General features: G+C 56.4%; 1 protein-coding gene across 4 annotated transcripts in view; it reads right to left on the bottom strand.

The window, feature by feature from the left end:
- SEMA4D (semaphorin 4D) overlaps positions 1-18,726 on the bottom strand; it is an 88,159-nt gene that overhangs the window by 28,823 nt on the left and 40,610 nt on the right. For 2 of the 4 annotated variants that reach the window (XM_070400779.1, XM_070400781.1), the window contains exon 2: positions 816-871. The exons of 1 other annotated variant lie outside the window; for it this stretch is intronic. The gene's annotated coding sequence lies outside the window, so the exon portion shown is untranslated. Of the gene's footprint in view, positions 1-815; positions 872-6,966; positions 7,009-18,726 lie in introns of those variants that run through there. One more of the 4 variants, XM_070400780.1, reaches the window with a different exon arrangement.

The following is an 18,726-nucleotide window of genomic DNA, read 5'->3' on the forward strand; positions in this document are numbered from 1 at the left end:
AGGGCATAAGCAGGGGGTTACCCGGGGCGGCGGGACCCTCCTGGCCCTGTAAGCTAACAGGCGTGGCACGCAAGATTCAAAGACAAATGATCTGGGGAGAAAACAGGAAAAAACCCTGGGATCATAAATGCCGGGGCTGGGAATTCCTAGTTAACGCAGCGACCTAACAGCGGTCAGAAACCTTGGAGCGGCCCAGCACACCAGGCCGGTAACAGAGGCGTGTGTCTGTGACCAGCCACTCAACAGACAGCGCCAAGTGCCCAGGAGTAAGGTGCATCTCGACCGCCCACCAAACTGGCACGGGCTGTGCCCCGCGTGCACGGCCAATACCCGGCCCCGTGGGGCTTTCCTTTTGTTTTCACAAATTAAACTGGCATTTCTCTTTCCTCCACAACTGAAAACACATGGGTGACCACGTATTAACTGACCAAAATGAAAACCAATCACAAACGACCCCAATCCAGGGGTGACACTGAGAAACCTCTTCCGGCCCTGCGCCTCACAGATGACCCCTGCGCTCCCCGTGAGAAGGGGGCCCATGTCAGGGCTCAGACCAGGGGCTGCCGGCTCAGCAAGCAGGGGCACAGCACAGGCCGGGAGCGCGTCGGAGGGAGGAAAAGCAGGCGATGCACGGAGGTCCAGGTGCCCAGCATCCACTGCCCTCTGGGCTCCACCTCAAGCCACCCCAGGCAGGTCAGCTTTTCGCCCCCGGAGCGCGCAGGGACCAACAACCAACTTGCTGCTGACTCTCGGTGAGGCTTCCATAGGTGTCAGCTCTGACAGACTGGATATAGATTGAGAAAAAAATGATGTACCTGTATCCTGTGGGACTTGCCAGTCGTCTAGGAGGAAGTCTTCAGAAAGCGTTGCCCTGGAAATAATGGGAAATGAGAACATTTAATCACTCAGATGGTCTGTCTACATAAACTCGGTATCCGTTCTGAAACATCACTAGAAAGAAACCTGTGACATTTTTTTTAACTTCTGGACCCTCTGGCAGCTGACTCGGACCCAGGATCAGGGTGCCATTCGTGCACTTGTGCAAACAGGAGGGAGTGAGTGTGCAATCACTCACCCACCAAGGACACGCAGTCACCCAGGTAGCGGAGCTGGTCCCCAATGGCTGACAGCCACCACTCAGCGATGAGCCACGGTTATGGTCATTCATCAGAAAAGGAATCCCTGACCTGTCTACTGGCTGCAGAGCCAGCCGCAGCTCTCCCCTTCCTGGCAGCCGAGAGGCAGGAGGCAATGCAGGAGAAAGCAAAGACAGGGACACAGCATTTACAAGGCGATGACTTCCTGAAGAGCCTGCGGTTCCCACCCTCCCGCTGTGCTGCTGTCTGTGAACAGGAGGGTCTCACACTGTGCAGCGAGTTCCGGTGGTGGTTGTCCCCGAGCCCGTGCAGGGTCCGACGCCTGGCGGCCGGTGAAACTGGTCTGACCCCCGATGGCAGCAAACGACCCCACAGATTTTTTAAACTTCAGAATCAAACTCTAGCATTTTTTGTAATTGGAGCATAGTTTTCCTTTGCCTTAAGAGCTTATCCAGTGGTTCTCAACCTTCCTAATGCTGTGACCCTTCAATACAGTTCCTCATGTTGTGATGACCCCCAATTTCATAGTTACAAATTGAACATAATTAAAGCATAGTGATTAATCACAAAAACAAAATGTAATTATATGTGTTTTCCGATGGTCTTAGGCGACCCCTGTGAAAGGGTCATTCGACCCCCAAAGGGGCCGTGACCCACAGGTTGAGAACCGCTGGCTTATACGATTCTTGCCATTTCTCCAAAGACAAGTGAGAAGTGGGGGTGGGGGGCTCCCCAGGAGCACGCTGGTGCCCCATCTTTCCCTCCCAGCCCCGAGGAGTGGGACCAAACACACTCACCAGCTTACACCCCACTCTTACACGTCCACCCACAGCACACAATTTCCAGGGTCACCCGGGGCCCGACATGCTCCCCGAATCCTGAGCAAACACCTCGAGTTAGCAAATGAGACCCCAAAGTGCCAGGTGGAAATGGGTAGGACTCGCCAGGACCCGTCTGGCCTCCCTCAGGGTGGCTGCCCCTGACGGCCACCTGTCAGCAGAAGCAGCCTCGACCCGGGCAGGCAGGGAGCTGCCTGGACAAGGCCCCGCCACTCAGCACACGGAAGCCGTCTTCTATTTAAAGGCTGGGGAGGCGCTGGCTTAGCGGATGGACACGTGGGAACCTGAGAAACCGTGGAGTTTTCCTGTCCGACAGGCCGGTGTGGCCCGGCAGCCACCTGGAGACGGCCGGAAACGCTTTTGGGAAAAGGGTGACTCATGCACAGAGAAGAGGTGTAGATAAGCAACACGGATACCCAGAATTATAAAGAGAAAAACGCCTCTTCCGGAAGTTCAGTAAGCCCTTGCCGTTTTAATAAGTAAAAGCCCACGCTGCTTGTTCTGTGGTTGGACAAGCACGCATCGTAGTCACCATAACCTCACGGAGATGAACACACGGCCAGGTTAGGGGTCTGTACTCGCAACCTCACTCAGAGCACCGGCGGCACCCTCGTCTCCTCCTTCGAGCAAGTCCCCGTCCCTCCCCTGGCCAGGCAGCTCTGGCCCCGTGGTTCCCGGGTAAAAATACACACTTCCGGCCTCAGCCGACCACAGAGGCCTTGGCCCCCATTGTCTGCAGCCTTCATCACTACAATTTTTCTTCTTCCTCAAGGTAACCCACGAGCTACAATTAGTTATCACCACACTAGAGACTGCAGAGTACATATTCCTCATGCAACCACTACCATGGAGTCTTCACTAGGCTTTTCCTAACTTCTTATCAAGGCATCTAAAAAAGAATGCAGGGGTCCATTTGCAAAATAAAGGAGTGAAATTAAATCAGAAAAGAAATATTTCCCTCTTGGGCCTGAGAAACATGCCTTTGTCCCTGCACCAGGCCCCAGCAGAGCAGGGGAGTGGGGAGCCCCAACGCCCACGCCTGGCGGCCACTCCTGACAACAGCCCGGGGGAAGCGGGCCTTTGCCTTATGGGCATCTTGCTGAGTTCTGCAGCGGTGACCTCCCCTTCTGAGGGCCCCTTACCCCAGCGGTAGCCAGGTCTTCGATTTAGCAGGAGAGAAGGCACAGGTGGGATGGGGCCAGAGCACGGGGCTCTGTGGTGGGAATGACCTGGTTTATGGGCCTGGCTTCCATTGACCAGCTGTGTGTCCTTGGGGAAGTTCCTGGGCCTCTCTGTGCTAATTTCCTTATCAAGAAAGTGGGCATAATAACTGCCCATGACACCGGGAGGCCAGCACCTGCTGCCGACCGAGGCAGGAGGCTGGGCGGGACCTTTTTAACTGTGCCAGTTCCTGCAAGCCTGCGTGTGACGTCATCCGTGTGTCCAAGGCTCCCACGCATGATTTCATGGCTGCATGATGTTCCAATTAAACTTGACAATGTTGGAATTCAGATCATTGCCAATTTACAATGTAAAATTCATGTTAAAGATGGATTTTAACCACCGCAAAACAACCAAGCAGCTTTCAATCTAGAATGCAGAGCCTATTGCAGAAGTCCGGGGTCACCCAAGGACACCGCGGATGGTGGGGAGGTTCTGTCCTTGGGGACAGGCTCAGCACCCTGACTCGTCACAGTGACAGCTCTGCTCCCTACTCCTGGGGTTTGTCCTACAACTTCCAGGACTATGTTCATGTGACCTTCTTCTAAGTTTTTCTAGTTAGTTGGGCTATTTTTGAAAAGGCACACACATATGTTGTCTGCTATAAAGCACAATCAAGTCATGTAGCACGAACACATTCTATACTTATTTCAAGTCAATTCAATGCTCTAGTTCAGTCTGTTTATTCTTCCCCTAACAGGGGAGGCAGCAAAGTGTCCTGGCCAGATGTGGGCTCTGAGGCCAGCCTGCCCTGGCTCAGGTCCGGGGCTGCCCCTTCCTAGCTGTGTGACCTAGAACAGGTCACTGCTCCTTCACCGCCCCCAACTACTCCCCCCCCCCCCCACCTCTCTCAGCTACTCCACCTCCCCCAGCTACTCCCTGAGCCCTTCATCCTCCTCCAACTATTCCCTCTGCCCCTCTACCTCTCAGACCCCCTATTGCCTCAGCTACTCCACCTCTCTAGCTACTCCCTCAGCCCCCAGGTATTCTACCTCCTGAACCACTCCCTTAACCCCCACCACCTTTCTAAGCTATTCCACCTCCCCTGCCCTCCCCCCCCCCCCCCCCCCCGCCCCTCCACCTCTCCCAGAAATTCCCCGGGGAGGAGACAATGCAGCCCACCCCTGGGGAGAGCGCTGTGTGACCAAGTCCACGTGCTACAGAAGGGACTTAATGCCATGGTGTTGGGTAACACAGCCACACGCCACGGCACCGTGCCCTCATGACAGATGTGACACTCCCCAGTGCAGAAAGAAGTCTGACCAGAATCTCACGGCCACACGGGCCACATCCCAACAGAAACTAGTGGAGGAGGGGAAGGAGCGGGCTTTCTTAGGCACCTGTCCTTCAGGGCCCAGATGAGACAGGGTTCAGGGGCTGCTGTCAAGTAGAAAGAGACTCACAGGACCAGGCAGAGCCACATCCTGGCTGAGACTCGCCTCAGGGTCTTGCAGTGGCCTGCAGGCCACCTGGGCTCTGGGGCTAGGGCGTTGGTGAGCAGCATAGGAACCACTCCCTGTGCAGGTGTTTCCACAGCGCTTCCTGCTGATGCGCCTGGTGCCCCAGCAGCCCCACTTCCTTCCCCAGAAACTCAAGGCAGACAGGAGGGATGCCTGGGCCCCACGGTGGCTCCTTCCTCCTTCTATTTGCCAGGTGGTGACGGCGGCGTCTGCCCAGAACCATCTGGAAGCCGGGGCTGGTTCAGGACTGCACTCTGGGCCGCCTGTGGCAGCATCCCTGCACCCTAGGTCCTGCACCCCAGGTGCTCACGGCTCCTCCCAGTGGCCACAGCTGGGGCTGGGGGACAGTGTGTGCGGTGCCACCCGGAACCGGCCTCCTCCTGCCTGTGTTGGCCCCCAGACCCAGCCTGGCTGCAGAGGGATGAGGAAGGCCCCTCACTGCAGCTGGAGGGACGGCTGTGGAGCCTCGACAAGCCCAGGCCGGAGTCAGGATTTTTTTTAAGTCCCCAAACCACAAAATACCACTCTTTGCCTTCGTCTCCAGTAATTCCTTACAACTACACAGCAGGGGTGCAGATTCGGGCCAGCTCAGCCGCAGGGCGACATCCGCCCCGGGTCAGCAGGGCCTGAGCCAGCACCAGCCTCGCCCTTCAACCCGGCCTCCCTGGGACGCGGCCAGGAGAGCCCGCACGCCAGGCCCCAGGTCACCTCCCTCCTGGCAAGACCAAGAACGTCCCCAGCTCAGATGATGGTAGACTTCTGACTGCCGCTGTCTTGTGCGCATGCTACCCGCACAAACCTTTTCTCGGTTCCCCGGCGTCCACACCCTCCAAAGTGACCTCCAGGAGCCGGCTCAGCCCCTGGTGCCAGCTGGGCACTGTGCAGCCCAGACTGCTGCCTCTGAACCAAGGCCAAACCGCAGCAGCCCACACCCAGCCACGGAGGACCTTTCCCTCGGACCATATGGCAGGACGAGGTTGAGACGGAACTGGGGGTGCCATTTCCTGCCAGGGCACTTCCTTATGCTCCTCGCGGTCACCAGCTCAGGATGGGGCCACCCCACTGTCTCTGCTTCACTCAGGGCCCCACGCTCAGTGCCAACCAAGGCTGCCCAGTCACGTCCCTGCTGAGGACCCCTGAGCTCTGCATGCTGGTACAGGAAGGGACATGGCGGGTCTACAAGTGTGGGCATGGCTGTACCTGAGGCTGTCCAGGTGGGCGCTGGGCCGCAGGGGACAGATGGCGTCCTCGGCCAGGCACAGGTGCACATGACGCTCAGCAGCCCTCGGAACCCCTGCAGTCCTAGTGCCTTCATTTCAGACAGGAAGAGACTGAGGCAAAGACAGCTCCCAGCCCTGTCTGCCCTCCATCTCCACCTCCTCCAGGACGCGCTTCACCCAGCACTGGGACCCCAGCCTGCACTGGGACCCTGACAGCACCCAGAAGAGCAGAAAACGAGATTGGACCGGGCCCACTGGGGGTGACCAGGAAAAGCAGGATGCTGTCCTTGTTTGACCTTGCCAGTGCTCAATGCCTCTCCCCCGCTCCATGCATCCCTCCATGTCCCTGCCTGACCACCAGAAGCTCCGGGTCTGGAAGCCGATCTGCAGCCGGGAGGGTCGGGGGGAGGACATGCAGGGACCCCGGGTGCAAGTCTCCCTGTCTCAGGCCCAGGAAGCACTCACAGCCAGGGCACACCCAGCCCCTTTGAGACAACCACCAGGCACCTGGCCACCGGACCAGGACTGGAGGAAGTCCTCCACACACTAGGAGCCACCCCCCCCCCCCCCCCCCCCCGCCTCTCTGGTTTCTGTAGTATTAGCCTCACTCAGCCCTGTGAGCTCCAGGGAGATAATCTAGGCAGCACGGACTTCCCATCATTGGACACATGTAGGGAGCACGGACTTCCCATCACTGGGCACATGTAGGGAGCACGGACTTCCCATCATTGGACACATGTAGGGAGCACGGACTTCCCATCACTGGGCCATCTAGGGAGCACAGCCTTCCTGTCACTGTAGCAAGAGCCTCCGGGGTGGGAAGAAGAGTGAGTCAGGTCACCCAACGGCACCAGGGATGTGCTGACTCCTCACAGAGACTCTTGTAGCAACTCGATGATCATCATCTCCACTTCCCAGACAGGAACACCAAGGCTTAGAAACTTCCAGAAGTCACCAGCAGAGGAGTTAGTGTCCAAAACCCAATGTCTGACCAGGGCCTGCGCCAGCTCCTTGGGGCTGGGGAGCTGTCCTAGTATTTGCCTTCCTATGTGGGGACCCTGACCGAGGGGACCACCAAGCAGGTGAGCACATTGGGGTCTCACTAAGCTCACTGCATCCAGTTTCTTACCACATTCTCCAACCTGCTCCAGGTGAGCCCCGCGGGGACCTTATGTAGGATGGACACGTCCTCCGGGGAAGTGTGGGAGGGCCGCCACCAGGTAAATGCAGCATCGCCAAGCAGGCCAGTCACGACTGCACTCTACTCATTTTTTCCTTCCAGCTTAAAACAAAGCATAGAAATGAAAGAATTCACAGGAAGCGAAGTGCACACGTGAGAGGAGGCACAGCCTCACGGCCGAGCGCAGGCCTCCCCGCTTCCACTCGAAGTGCAGCTCCTCGGACGGGTAAACTGAAACCGTAAATGACGGCGCGGCCTCACCAAACACTCTCACTGAAGCACCTGCCTGGACTTTTCCCAAGGTGCTGCTTCACTCTGACCTGTGGTGGGGGAGGGGACTGCTCACGCCAGCTGCCCAGGACAGGCTCCACAAATGGCAGAAGGTTCTAGAAACATTCATCCACAGGGAGGGGGACTACTCGGAGGCAAGGACAGACACCACAAAACCTCAGAACTGGCATGTTTCTGCAATGCTCTCTCAATTTACAAACCAGGACTCGAAGCCCCTGCGCCAGCTGCCAGCTCACCGGGGGCCTCTTTCATGCTCATTCATTCTCCCATGTGGACGCTCAGTCTTCAGCTGGACACAACGACTACCACCAGCAGCGAAGCCCCACCTGGCCAGCGGCAGGGCCAGTGAACCCCATCTTCCCAGACGGAGGAAAAGGCCCGCGGAAGCGGCTGCTCCCGGTGAGGGCGGAGATGCCGGGGAGGGCGGAGAAGAGCGGGCCTTCCGGAAGAGCCTGACCAGCTGGCCCGCTGTTTGCTCAGCTCAGCAACCCCCAGGTTCAAAGAGAAGTCAGCCCAGGAATGTTTATCTCCACGTTGCCTAACAGCCTAACAATAGAGATGTGCCATCCAGGTGTGCGCCCGCCGGGAGCTGCCTGGAGAAACACTGTTAGAGCACAGCCACCCAGTGACTGCTTCCTGACACACAGCATGTTATTAAATGCAAGGAGACGACAGAGGGGCCCTTACATGGAAGCTTATTCAGGTAAAATATGTCAGGGCCACTCACGCCAGAAGGGCCGCGGTGGCACACGCTCCGAGCACCCGGCACTCACCTGGACTCCTGCTCCTGGCGGGACGGCGCCGCCTGCTTTCCCAGGTGAGCTCGTCAGTGCACCTGAGTGGGGCCCGCCTGTCAGAGGCGGAAGAGGGGCACCAGGTGAGCAGTGCTCAGTGCTGGGTGGGGCTTCGGGGCATCTGAAACATCCTCTTTGCACACTCCTGTGTCCTCTGATGCCTTCACATTAGAAAATGCATTTTCAGTTTTTTTCCTTTTCTTTCCCCTCCCAGTATTCTTACGAAACAATCATGTTGTCCCCAAATATCAGCAGTTTCCCCAGATTCTCTTTTGGGACTTCTCGATCCCCCCAGGCCACTCCACAACGAAGGGGAAGGTAGCCCGAGTCCCCCCAGGACACGTTCCAGTCCTCCCGTCCTCAGCCCGACCAGGCCCCGCACTTCAGATCCCCAGCAAGGTTCTGGTTTCATGTCCTCACCCTGTGGGGTCCCCTCCTTCACCCCACACCTGTGCTGCCTGCCCTGTCGAGGTCTAACCCAAGAGAGACACCAATCAGATGGGACACCAGACCCCTGGCCCAGGGCCAGCTCCTTAACCCTCTGCCCTCGGCTTCCGAGCTGTATGACTGAGCCGACCTCAAAGAGTGGGTTGTTTCTAACACCACTTAGCGGCGGCCAAGTGAGTAATATTACTAAAATCTACCACAGAACGGCCTGAGCTGCGAAGAGCCCTCAACTAATTCATTACCAACAACCCGTCAAGTTCCACATTTTGCCTTTTCTTTCTTTTAATATATATTTTATTGATTTTTTTACAGAGAAGAAGAAAGAGGGATAGAGAGCCAGAAACATCGATGAGAGAGATCGATCAGCTGCCTCCTGCACACCCCCTACTGGGGATGTGCCCGCAACCAAGGTACATGCCCTTGACCGGAATCGAACCTGGGACCCTTCAGTCCGCAGGCCGATGCTCTATCCACTGAGCCAAACCGGTTCGGCACATTTTGCTTTTTCTACAATGACTTTTCCCGAAGAAACTGATCAGAGAGGGACCGAGACTGTCCTGGGCACCTGATGAAATCACCTCGTCCCCGCACCCCTGGTGGCGCTGGTCTTGCCCCTGACTCTCACTTCTGGCCCTAAACAACGCCCCCCGCAGCACGCACCTGCTCCCCGCGGCATCAGCACCGGCGCTGCTGCTGCGAACCCCGACTCAGGCAGCAGCCTAACGCCCTTATTTGAAGCAGGAGGACTAGATTTGTCGACTACACCACTAGCGTGGAGCACCAGGACACTGCCCCGGGCCCCCGCCACTCTGCACCCATCACCCCCAACGCCTGGGGAGCGAGGCCCACTACAGGGACAGTGGGAGCAGTGTCCACTCTGCCAGCCACCCCACACCTGCATGCGATCAGGAATCACTTTATTGATTTAACACTGGAACATTTAGTCAACAAGATGCCGACCCTTGGAAAATAGACCTCACTGCCCTCCCCAATCTTGCACGTGGTGCCACTGGGTTGCCAAGCGTTTAGTGCCCAGAGTACGAGCCTCTGAAGAGATGAAGTCGCTACTGAGGACCTGGTGCAGAGCGGACCCGACAGCCTGGCACAGGCACTGCTCCCGCCTCGCCTCGGCTTCCCCACCCATCCAGCCGCAGCTGAGGCCGCGCCATACCGGCCCCACTGAGACACTGCAGTTGCTAGGAGGAAGCCCAGGGATGGTCACCCAGGACCCAGGTGCAAACTGCCCTCGGGCTCTGTGCAGACCACACAGAATCAGGGTGGCACCAGCAGGGAGCAGTCAATGCCGGCACCTGGAGAGCCAGGACGGGCCCCCAGCGGCCTGGACAGCCGCAGTCCGAGGGGACAACCAGACCTGAGGGAGGCCCTGAAGCATGAAGACCCGTGCGCAAGGCTGCCCAGAGCTCTTTCCTGATGACAACAGTAAGAGGAACAGACAAGAGAAAGACAGGTGAACCTGGAAGCACAAAGCCTGCAAATCTCACCCCAAACCATACCAACTGCACCCCGAAGACCGCGCCCCCCAGGGCATCCTATGCACGGGTGTGTCCTGCTCCCACCAGGCTCGGCTCTGCCCATCCCCCCAGGGCTGAGCAGAAAGAGGGCCGGCTGGGCTCTGCCCCTCGCCTAGCACCCAGCCTGAGCACAGCGAGGCCGACCTCCGCTCCCCTGTTCCTGCCTGGGGGCTCCCGGGGCTCAGTCTTGGTCTCCCAGGGACAGTTCCTTCCCACAAGGAGCCACAGTGCCGGGGTGAAGACGGGGGTTCACGTCCTGCTCAGAGGAGTGAAGGGCCCCAGGGAACAGTGGGGCTGGCCCACCTCTACCGGGCCTCCCTGCCGCTTCCAGGGCCCGAGCCCCTCCTGGGAGCCCCGAGCTGCCTCCCAGGCAGGAGCTGGAAAACAGCCTCCGCAGAGCTCATGACAAGCACTGCCGGCCCACTCCCGAGGGGACGTGACACGAGGCTGACAGATGCAGATACAAAGGACTTCACACAGGTGCACACACGAACACACCACACACATGCACATACAGCCATGCACAAATCCAACACACATCACACACACGTGCATATGAACACAATGCACACGTACACGACAGCATGCACACACAAATAGCACATGCATGCACACATCACACATACATCACATGTGCACAAACACATACATAACAAAACACGCCACACACATGCATACGTATATCAGACATACACAAACACCCCCCATACACACACATACACCACACACCCCACACACATGCACACGTATATATCACTGTACTCACACACCCATACATGCATGCATACATCACACATGCACGCACATGCACAGAGGCCAAAGAACTGGTAAGAGTGGAGGCAGGAGTGGCCGGGTCCCAGGGCGCCTGCCTGCTGCCTCATGTAGGGACCGTGAAGGCCACGCATGGGCAACAAGGGCCGAGGTCCCCATGGGGAGCCAGAGGGAAGCCACACATTGGGCCTCCTGACTCCATCTCAACCTGAATGGTCCCGGGGGATCAGCACCCTGACCCTCCCTTCAACTGAGTCCTGAAGCAGCGTCCACAGCCAAGCAGCGGCCAGGACTGACCCAGTGTGGGGTGAGAGGTCACAGGCCAAGGCCACTCTGGCTTCACACCCCTGGCTGTGGCTGGGCATCTGGCTGTGTCCTCCATGGGCTTCCCTTCGAGCTGATGGCCACCAACCAGCATGAGCCGCCCCCCTGGGACTCACAGGTCCAAACAACAGACACGCAGTGCTCAGAATAATGGTGGGTAACCACATGAAATTTATGTGAGTTTCTAAATTGAGACTTTAAACACAATCACCTCATACTCAGGAGGCTGCTATCTCAGCAACGGAACACAGGCGGCGAGGAGTAGAGACAGGAGCCCTGGTGTACCGCGGGGGGTGGGGGGGGAGGGGGGAACGGGGACGATGTAAATAGCGCAGCAGCCGCCGTGGGCACAGCACAGCGGCTCCTCCACACGGTAAGTGCAGAACTGCCACAGGATCCATGAACTCCACCAGGCAGCTACCCCAAAGCACCGAAGCAGGACTCAGACCTGCACACCCACGTTCTCAGCAGCATATTCACATCAAAAGGTGGGAGCCACCGAGCGTCACCTGGCGGGTGAGTGAAGGGATACATAAAACGGGGTCCAGACATACAGCGGAATGTCATTCCCTCCCGCAGGGAAGGGTGCATTTCGTCACCAGGCCTCAGGCGCCCCGCGGCCACCCTCCACGGTGGCCCAGCCAGCTTCACCGCTGCACCTGGCTCTGCACCTGGCACCACCCATGGGCACCACTCAGGGGTGCACAGAGATGCCACTAACAAGAAAGCACCAGCGTCTGGGGACCTTTCCACGGCTCGTGTCTACGTGACACTGGGGTGACAGGAGAGGCCGCATGGCCCCCGTGCACACTGAGCAAGGTGGGCGGTCGGGCAGCGCCTGGGGTGTCTGAGATAGCACTGTGAAAGCAGCTTGCTCCCCTTCTAGAACCTTCACGGTCCCACGGCGTGCTGGAAGGAGATCTGTACCAGCAGAGGGTCCAGGACAGTCTTTACCCGAAAAGTACACTCAAGGCCAATCTCAGCAGCTCCTCTGGAGAGTGAGCCCACCTCCCACACGTGGCTGAGAGCACAAAGCCACACCCGCCACAGGACTTCAGGCCTCACCGGAGGGTGCGATGCAGCGCTCCCTCCCAGACCCGACCAGGGCAGCAGGCACAGCGCCCCTGTGCTTCTGCACACGCCCCGCCCCGCCCCGCCCCGCCCCGCCCCACCGGTGACTGCACACAGCTAAGCCTGAGTGGCCTGCAGCTGCAGCTTCCCTCCCTCTACAACGCCCTCCCCGCCCCCCTCCCCGCCTCCCATGGTCTCACTGATGTTGTCTAAGTCGTCTTGAAGCTCCTCTGAGCACAAGACCACATCGTAAGGGCCCTTATTGGTTTCCGTGGGCTGCTGTCCAAAAGCAGCACAAACTTAGTGGCTTAAAACAACACACATTTATTACCTGAACAGCTCTGGCGGCCAGACATCCAAAATGGGCAACCTGGGCTCAAACCGAGAGTGGCTGTGCTCCCTCAGGAGGCCCCAGGGAGGCCTGGCTCCTCGCTTCTCCACGGCCTGCATTCCTCGGCTCCCGGCCCCTCCTCCCTCCTCCACCTGCACAGCCAGCAAAGAGGATCAGAGCACACCACCCACACCGGCCACGCTGGCAGAGGGTTCTGAGCTGTAGGCCACCGAGACACAGAAAGCTCCCTGCCACCCCATCGCTTAAGCAGGCTGCCTGTTCGTTTTGTAAAGGTGCCCAGACCCACATGAGGAGTCCGCATGGCAAACCTACAAACCACCCTTCCCACCGTGTCTCCTGGTCACCTGCCCACAGTGCACTGCCCGAGGCCCAACCTCCTCCCCTTTGTCACAATGACACATTCGCAGCAAGACTTTTCACTTGTTTTCTGTGCTGCCCTGTGTACGATGGCGTGCCTTTTCTCTTGCTAATCTGCCACTTGTCAGTTTGATTCCCAGGCCCACTGACAGAACCTACCAGAGTGGAGGGAAAGCGTCCTGCCCACACCAGCCGCACTGCCTCTCCCTCCTCTCGCCCTCCCGACTCACCCCTAGTGAGGAGACAGAAGCAAGCTAGGTAGACAGGGATGGGGGCCAGGGGTGGAGAAGAATTAACCCAGGAACCCAACAGGGCAGAGTTAGTAAGACGCCCCAACTGGGCGGGGAAGGGAGGGCGTGTGTGAGAGGCATGAGATTTAAAATGTATGAATGTTGCTAAGACAAACAGCTTGCAGATAACCAATCACAAGGCTGTAAGGCATATAAACCAATCCCGAGGATGTTGCTAAGGCAAAATTCTTTGAAAGGACCAATCAGGAACTAACAAACATATCTATCCTATATAATAAAGAGGTAAGAGGTAATATGCAAATTGACCACCACACCCTCACAAGATGGCTGCCTACAACCAGACCGGCAGGGGGGTTAGTGAGGGACGAGCAAACAACTGAACAAGCAGGCTGTGTGGGGCAACCAGGCCAGCGGAGGGGCCATGAGGGGCGACCAGGCCAGCCGGGGGGGGCGGGGGGCGCACACAGTGAGGGGCAACTAGGCCGGCAGGGGGGAGGGCAGTTGGTGGTGACTAGGCCAGCAGGGGGGCAGTTGGGGGTGACCAGGCCAGCAGGGGACAGTAAGAGGTGACCAAGCTGGCGGGTGGGGGGGCAGTTAGGGGTGACCGGGCTGGTGAGGGGGTGCAGTTGGGGGTGACCAGGTCAGCAAGGGGGACAGTTGGGGGTGATTAGGCTGGTAGGGGGGGCAGTGAGGGGTGACTAGGTCGGAAGTGGGGGCAGTTGGTGGTGACCAGGCCAGCAGGGGGGGCAGTTAGGGGTGACCAGGCCGGCAGGGGGTGCAGTTAGGGGCGATCAGGCTGGCACACAGAGGCAGTGAGGGGTGACCTGGCAGGCAAGTAGGTGAGCGATTAGGAGCCAGCAGTCCAGGATTGTGAGAGGGATGTCCGACTACTGGTTTAGGCCCGATCCCCGGATTGGGCCTAAACCAGCAGTTGGACATCCCCCGAGGGGTCCCGGATTGGAGAGGGTGCAGGCTGGGCTGAGAGGACCCCTCTCCCCATGCATGAATTTCATGCACCGGGTCTTTAGTATATATATAAAAGGCTAATATGCGAAGTGTCCCCTCGGGAGTTCGACCAGGAGACCAGGAGTTAGATTGCTCACCATGACGTGCACTGACCACCAGGGGGCGGCACGGAATAAAGGAAGGCCATGGCTGGCAGCCAGAAGGCCCCTATCGGCCCTGATTGCCGGCCAAGCCTAGGGACCCTACCTGTGCATGAATTTCGTGCACTAGGCCTCTAGTATACTAGTATATATAAAGCGTACCCAGGACAACCAAGATGGCGGCACAGGTAAACACCTGAACTTGCTGCCACGCACACCACAATAAAAATACAACTAAAAGACAAAATGAATATCATCCAGAACCATGGGAAGGCTGGCTGAGTGGAAATTCTACAACTAGAAGGAAAGAGAAAAGCGCATTGAATCCGGTAGGAGGTGCAGAGGTGTGGAAGTGTGGAGGTATGGAGGCATGCACAAAAGGGGCTGGAAGCTAGGTATGCTGTTTTCTTTTTCAAACGGGAGGGAGATACAAGCTCCTGACTGCTCTGAACTCCAGTTCTGGGTGAGAATCTGGGGACCAACTCATACAGAGAGAAACTGGACTCTCTGGCATCGGGCCAGAACGTGAGGGCGGCTTTCTAGCAGAGGTGCTTGCAGCGGTCATTGTTCCTGCACAGGGCTGCGGGACACAGAGACCCAGGGACTTCTCCGGGGCAGGGCTGAATGGCAACCATTGCTGTTTGCTCCACCCTGGGGATTCCCTGAGACCCCGCCCCATCCAATTTACAACCCCACCCAAGCTGTGCACAGAGGCTTTTGCATACGAATGGCCTGGCCTTTCTCTGCCTAAAAACCTGTCAAACTGCAGCTGGGTCAGAGAACCCCAGAGCTTCCAAAAGAAGGCCTAAGGCTTGTCAGCAGCCTGCATTGCTTCACAGCTGCACCTCATCTGGGCACCTCCAAACCCCAAACAAAGAGGAGGAATCTGCAGATGTCTCTGTAGCTCCTGCTGGGTGGCCTCAGGCAGTGGCCGACTTTGCACCTCCTTGGAGATCCAAGAGCCAGTCTGCCCAGTGGTCAGAGTGAGACCATCCAGATTACAACTCTTCACATCCGTAAGAGACACACTCGGGGCAGACTCAGTGAGCACCAAAGCCCCACTGAAGCAAGTCCTACCCCATAAGGGTGTCTCCAGCACAGAAGTTCTCCCATTGTAGACACAACTGGTCCTCACAGCCAGTTGGCCTGGAGGTCAATTCCCCCCAGTGATACCAATAGCAATCAAGGCTTAACTACAACAAGACTGTGCACACAGCCCACAAAGGGGTGCACCAAGAGTGTCCACCTCAGGTAATTAGGGGAGGCTGAGCCACTGGGCCCTACAGGACACCTAGCACACAAAGCCACTCTATCAACACAGAGAAGCAGCCAAAATTCGGAGACGAAGAAACAGGTCACAGATGAAATAAATGGAGGAAAGCAAACTACTGGATATAGAGTTCAAAACCACGGTTATAAGGTTACTCAAGAATCTTCTAGAAACCTCCGAGAAATGTAGTGAGACCCTCAGGATATGAAAAAGGACCAATTAGAAATTAAGCATACACTGACTGAAATTAAGAATAATATACAGAGATCCAACAGCAGACTAGAGGATCCCAAGAATCAAGTCAAAGATTTGAAATATGAAGAAGCAAAAAACACCCAACCGGAAAAGCAAAAGGAAAAAAGAATACAAAAATATGAAGATAGTGCAAGGAGCCTCTGGGACAGCTTCAAGCGTACCAACATCCGAATTATAGAGGTGCCAGAAGAAGAGAGAGAGCAAGATATTGAAAACCTATTTGAAGAAATAATGACAGAAAACTTCCCCTACCTGGTGAAAGAAATAGACTTACAAGTCCAGGAAGTGCAGAGAACCCCAAACAAGAGGAGTCTAAAGAGGACCACACCAAGACACATCATAATTAAAATGCCAAGAGCAAAAGACAAAGAGAGAATCTTAAAAGCAGCAAGAGAAAGAAAGTCAGTTACCTACAAGGGAGTACCCATACGACTGTCAGCTGATTTCTCAACAGAAACTATGCAGGACAGAAGGGAGTGGCAAGAAATATTCAAAGTGATGAATAGCAAGAACCTACAACCAAGATTACTCTACCCAGCAAAGCTATCATTCAGAATTGAAGGTCAAATAAAGAGCTTCACAGATAAGAAAAAGCTAAAGGAGTTCAGCACCATCAAACCAGTATTACATGAAATGCTGAAGGGTATTCTTTAAGAAGAGGAAGAAAAAGAAAAAGGTAAAGATAAAAATTATGAACAACCAAGTGACAACAAATACATATCTATCAACAAGCGAATCTAAAAATCAAGTGAATAAAAAATCTGATGAACAGAATAAACTGGTGAATATAATAGAATCAGGGGCATAGAAAGGGAGTGGACTGACAATTCTCGGGAGGGAAAGAGGTGTGGGGGGTGCGGGAAGAGATTGGACAATAATCGTACACCTGTGGAGGAGGACAGTGGGGAGGGGTAAGGGCAGGGGGTGGGGTGGGAACCGGGTGAAGAGGAGCTATGGGGGGAAAAAAGAGGAACAACTGTAATAATCTGAACAATAAAGATTTAATTTTAAAAAAAAATGAAAGAAAGAAAGAAAAAAAAAGCGCACCCACTTCCTCTTCACTCTCCCTGGCGCTAGGTTCTGGGTTGGTGGCAGGAGATGCGCTCTCTGTTGCCCACGTGGTGTGTGGCCACTGGGCCTCCACACACAGGCTCATAGGCTTCCATTAGCTGGGATGCGAACTGCTCCCGACTGTAATGTGGAAAGGAAGCCTGGATGCTGGCTGCTCCTGGAACCCCAGCGGCACCTGTTCCAGGACTGGCTTCTCCCGATAAACTTCGGTTCCACTAACCATCTTTGTCTGTGACTTCATTCTTCGATTTCTCGAGACAATGAACTCGGACTCAAACACCGACATTTTGGTTTCAACAGGACCTGTGGTTACCCACAGCCAATCCTCATCTCCTCACCTCGAGATCCTGGACCACATCTGCCAAGTCCCTTACCAGGGAAAGCAACACTTCTGAAGGTTCCAGAGATGAGGGTGTGGACGTCGCTAGGGGCTGTTGTTTTGCCTCCTGCAAACCCCTAGCTGGCCCTGCTGCCATTCCGGGACGTGGCTCAGGGTGGGCACAACTGCTGATTTCATTTTCTTAAAAAAGTTAGATTTTTAGGTGGTCTCCCAATTTCCTTGATGCTGAGAAGTAATTAGTGTATAATTTGTAGTCCTGGGAAGTCCAAACAAAACCTGCCTGCTACGGAGGGCTGTTGGCTGGAGGGAGCTCCGAGCCCACCTGCGGGGAGGGCCGGGCAAGTGCCGCTGCCACCTCCAGGCCACAGTGGGAGGTGCCAACGCAGAAACCCACGCTGGGGAGAGTGGGCTGAGGCAACCTGAGGTGGCATTGATTTTAGAATGCTGGCTGAATAAAATGCAAATGACTGTTAACAGAAACTGGAGACAACAAGGAAACCAGAACATTCCATGGCACTCGATTAGATTACTCATTCAGATGCAAATTTTACCCCAATTTTGGAAGGATCACAGGCACCCCTGTCCAGAGCCCAGTCCACAGCTCAGCACTTTCCTGCCACTCTTTTCATGAGCCCCTCACACTGGTGGCGGGCTTCTGAAGCAGGGGTTGTACAGTTTCTGGTGGGTTTTTGTCCTCCTCACCCCCCGGCCCTGCTCCCTAGGGACAGCGCTGAGCACTCACCCCCGTTCTCCGACTTTCACACACGGGGGCTACACTGGACACCGGCCCCGGCACGCGACTCACCGCAAGAACTATGTTTCAGAGGAGACCGTGGCGGCAGCACTCCTGCTTCTTTAAACGAAGCCATCAGGGCCTTGAGCCAGTCCCACCAGCCCCACCCACCCGCTCGCCTGAGGGTGCACCCCACAGCCACCACATTGATGGCAGGTCAGTCGATGCCCACTGCCTCCACCTGCTTCCTCCCAGAGTGCGGGGGACACGGGGAAACCCAGAGAGGGAGGCAATCCACACGAGAAAGGAAGGCGGCCAACACTCTAGCCCAGCCGTGGGCAAACTACGGCCCTCGGGCCGGATCCGGCCCGTTTGAAATGAATAAAACTAAAAAAAAAAAAGACCGTACCCTTTTGTGTAATGATGTTTACTTTGAATTTATATTAGTTCACACAAACACTCCATCCATGCTTTTGTTCCGGCCCTCCGGTCCAGTTTAAGAACCCATTGTGGCCCTTGAGTCAAAAAGTTTGCCCACCCCTGCCCGTCCACATCCCTGGGGCCGGAGTCAGCTGCCCAGGAAAAGCCCCGGAGCCGCCCAGGCCAGTGCAGCGCTGCCCGGAGCCACGGCCTCAGCCCCGCTGATCACCGGCTGCCCAGCTGCCCGACAGACGCACCTCTCAGACACTCCTCTGGTCCTTGGGAAGGGGCCGGTCCCTCGGTCCAGTCACCTGGGCTGGGGAC

Source organism: Myotis yumanensis, unplaced genomic scaffold, assembly GCF_028538775.1.
Source record: "Myotis yumanensis isolate MYYU_CA2020_CCGP unplaced genomic scaffold, mMyoYum1.0.hap1 SCAF_21, whole genome shotgun sequence".
Classification (NCBI taxonomy): domain Eukaryota; kingdom Metazoa; phylum Chordata; class Mammalia; order Chiroptera; family Vespertilionidae; genus Myotis; species Myotis yumanensis.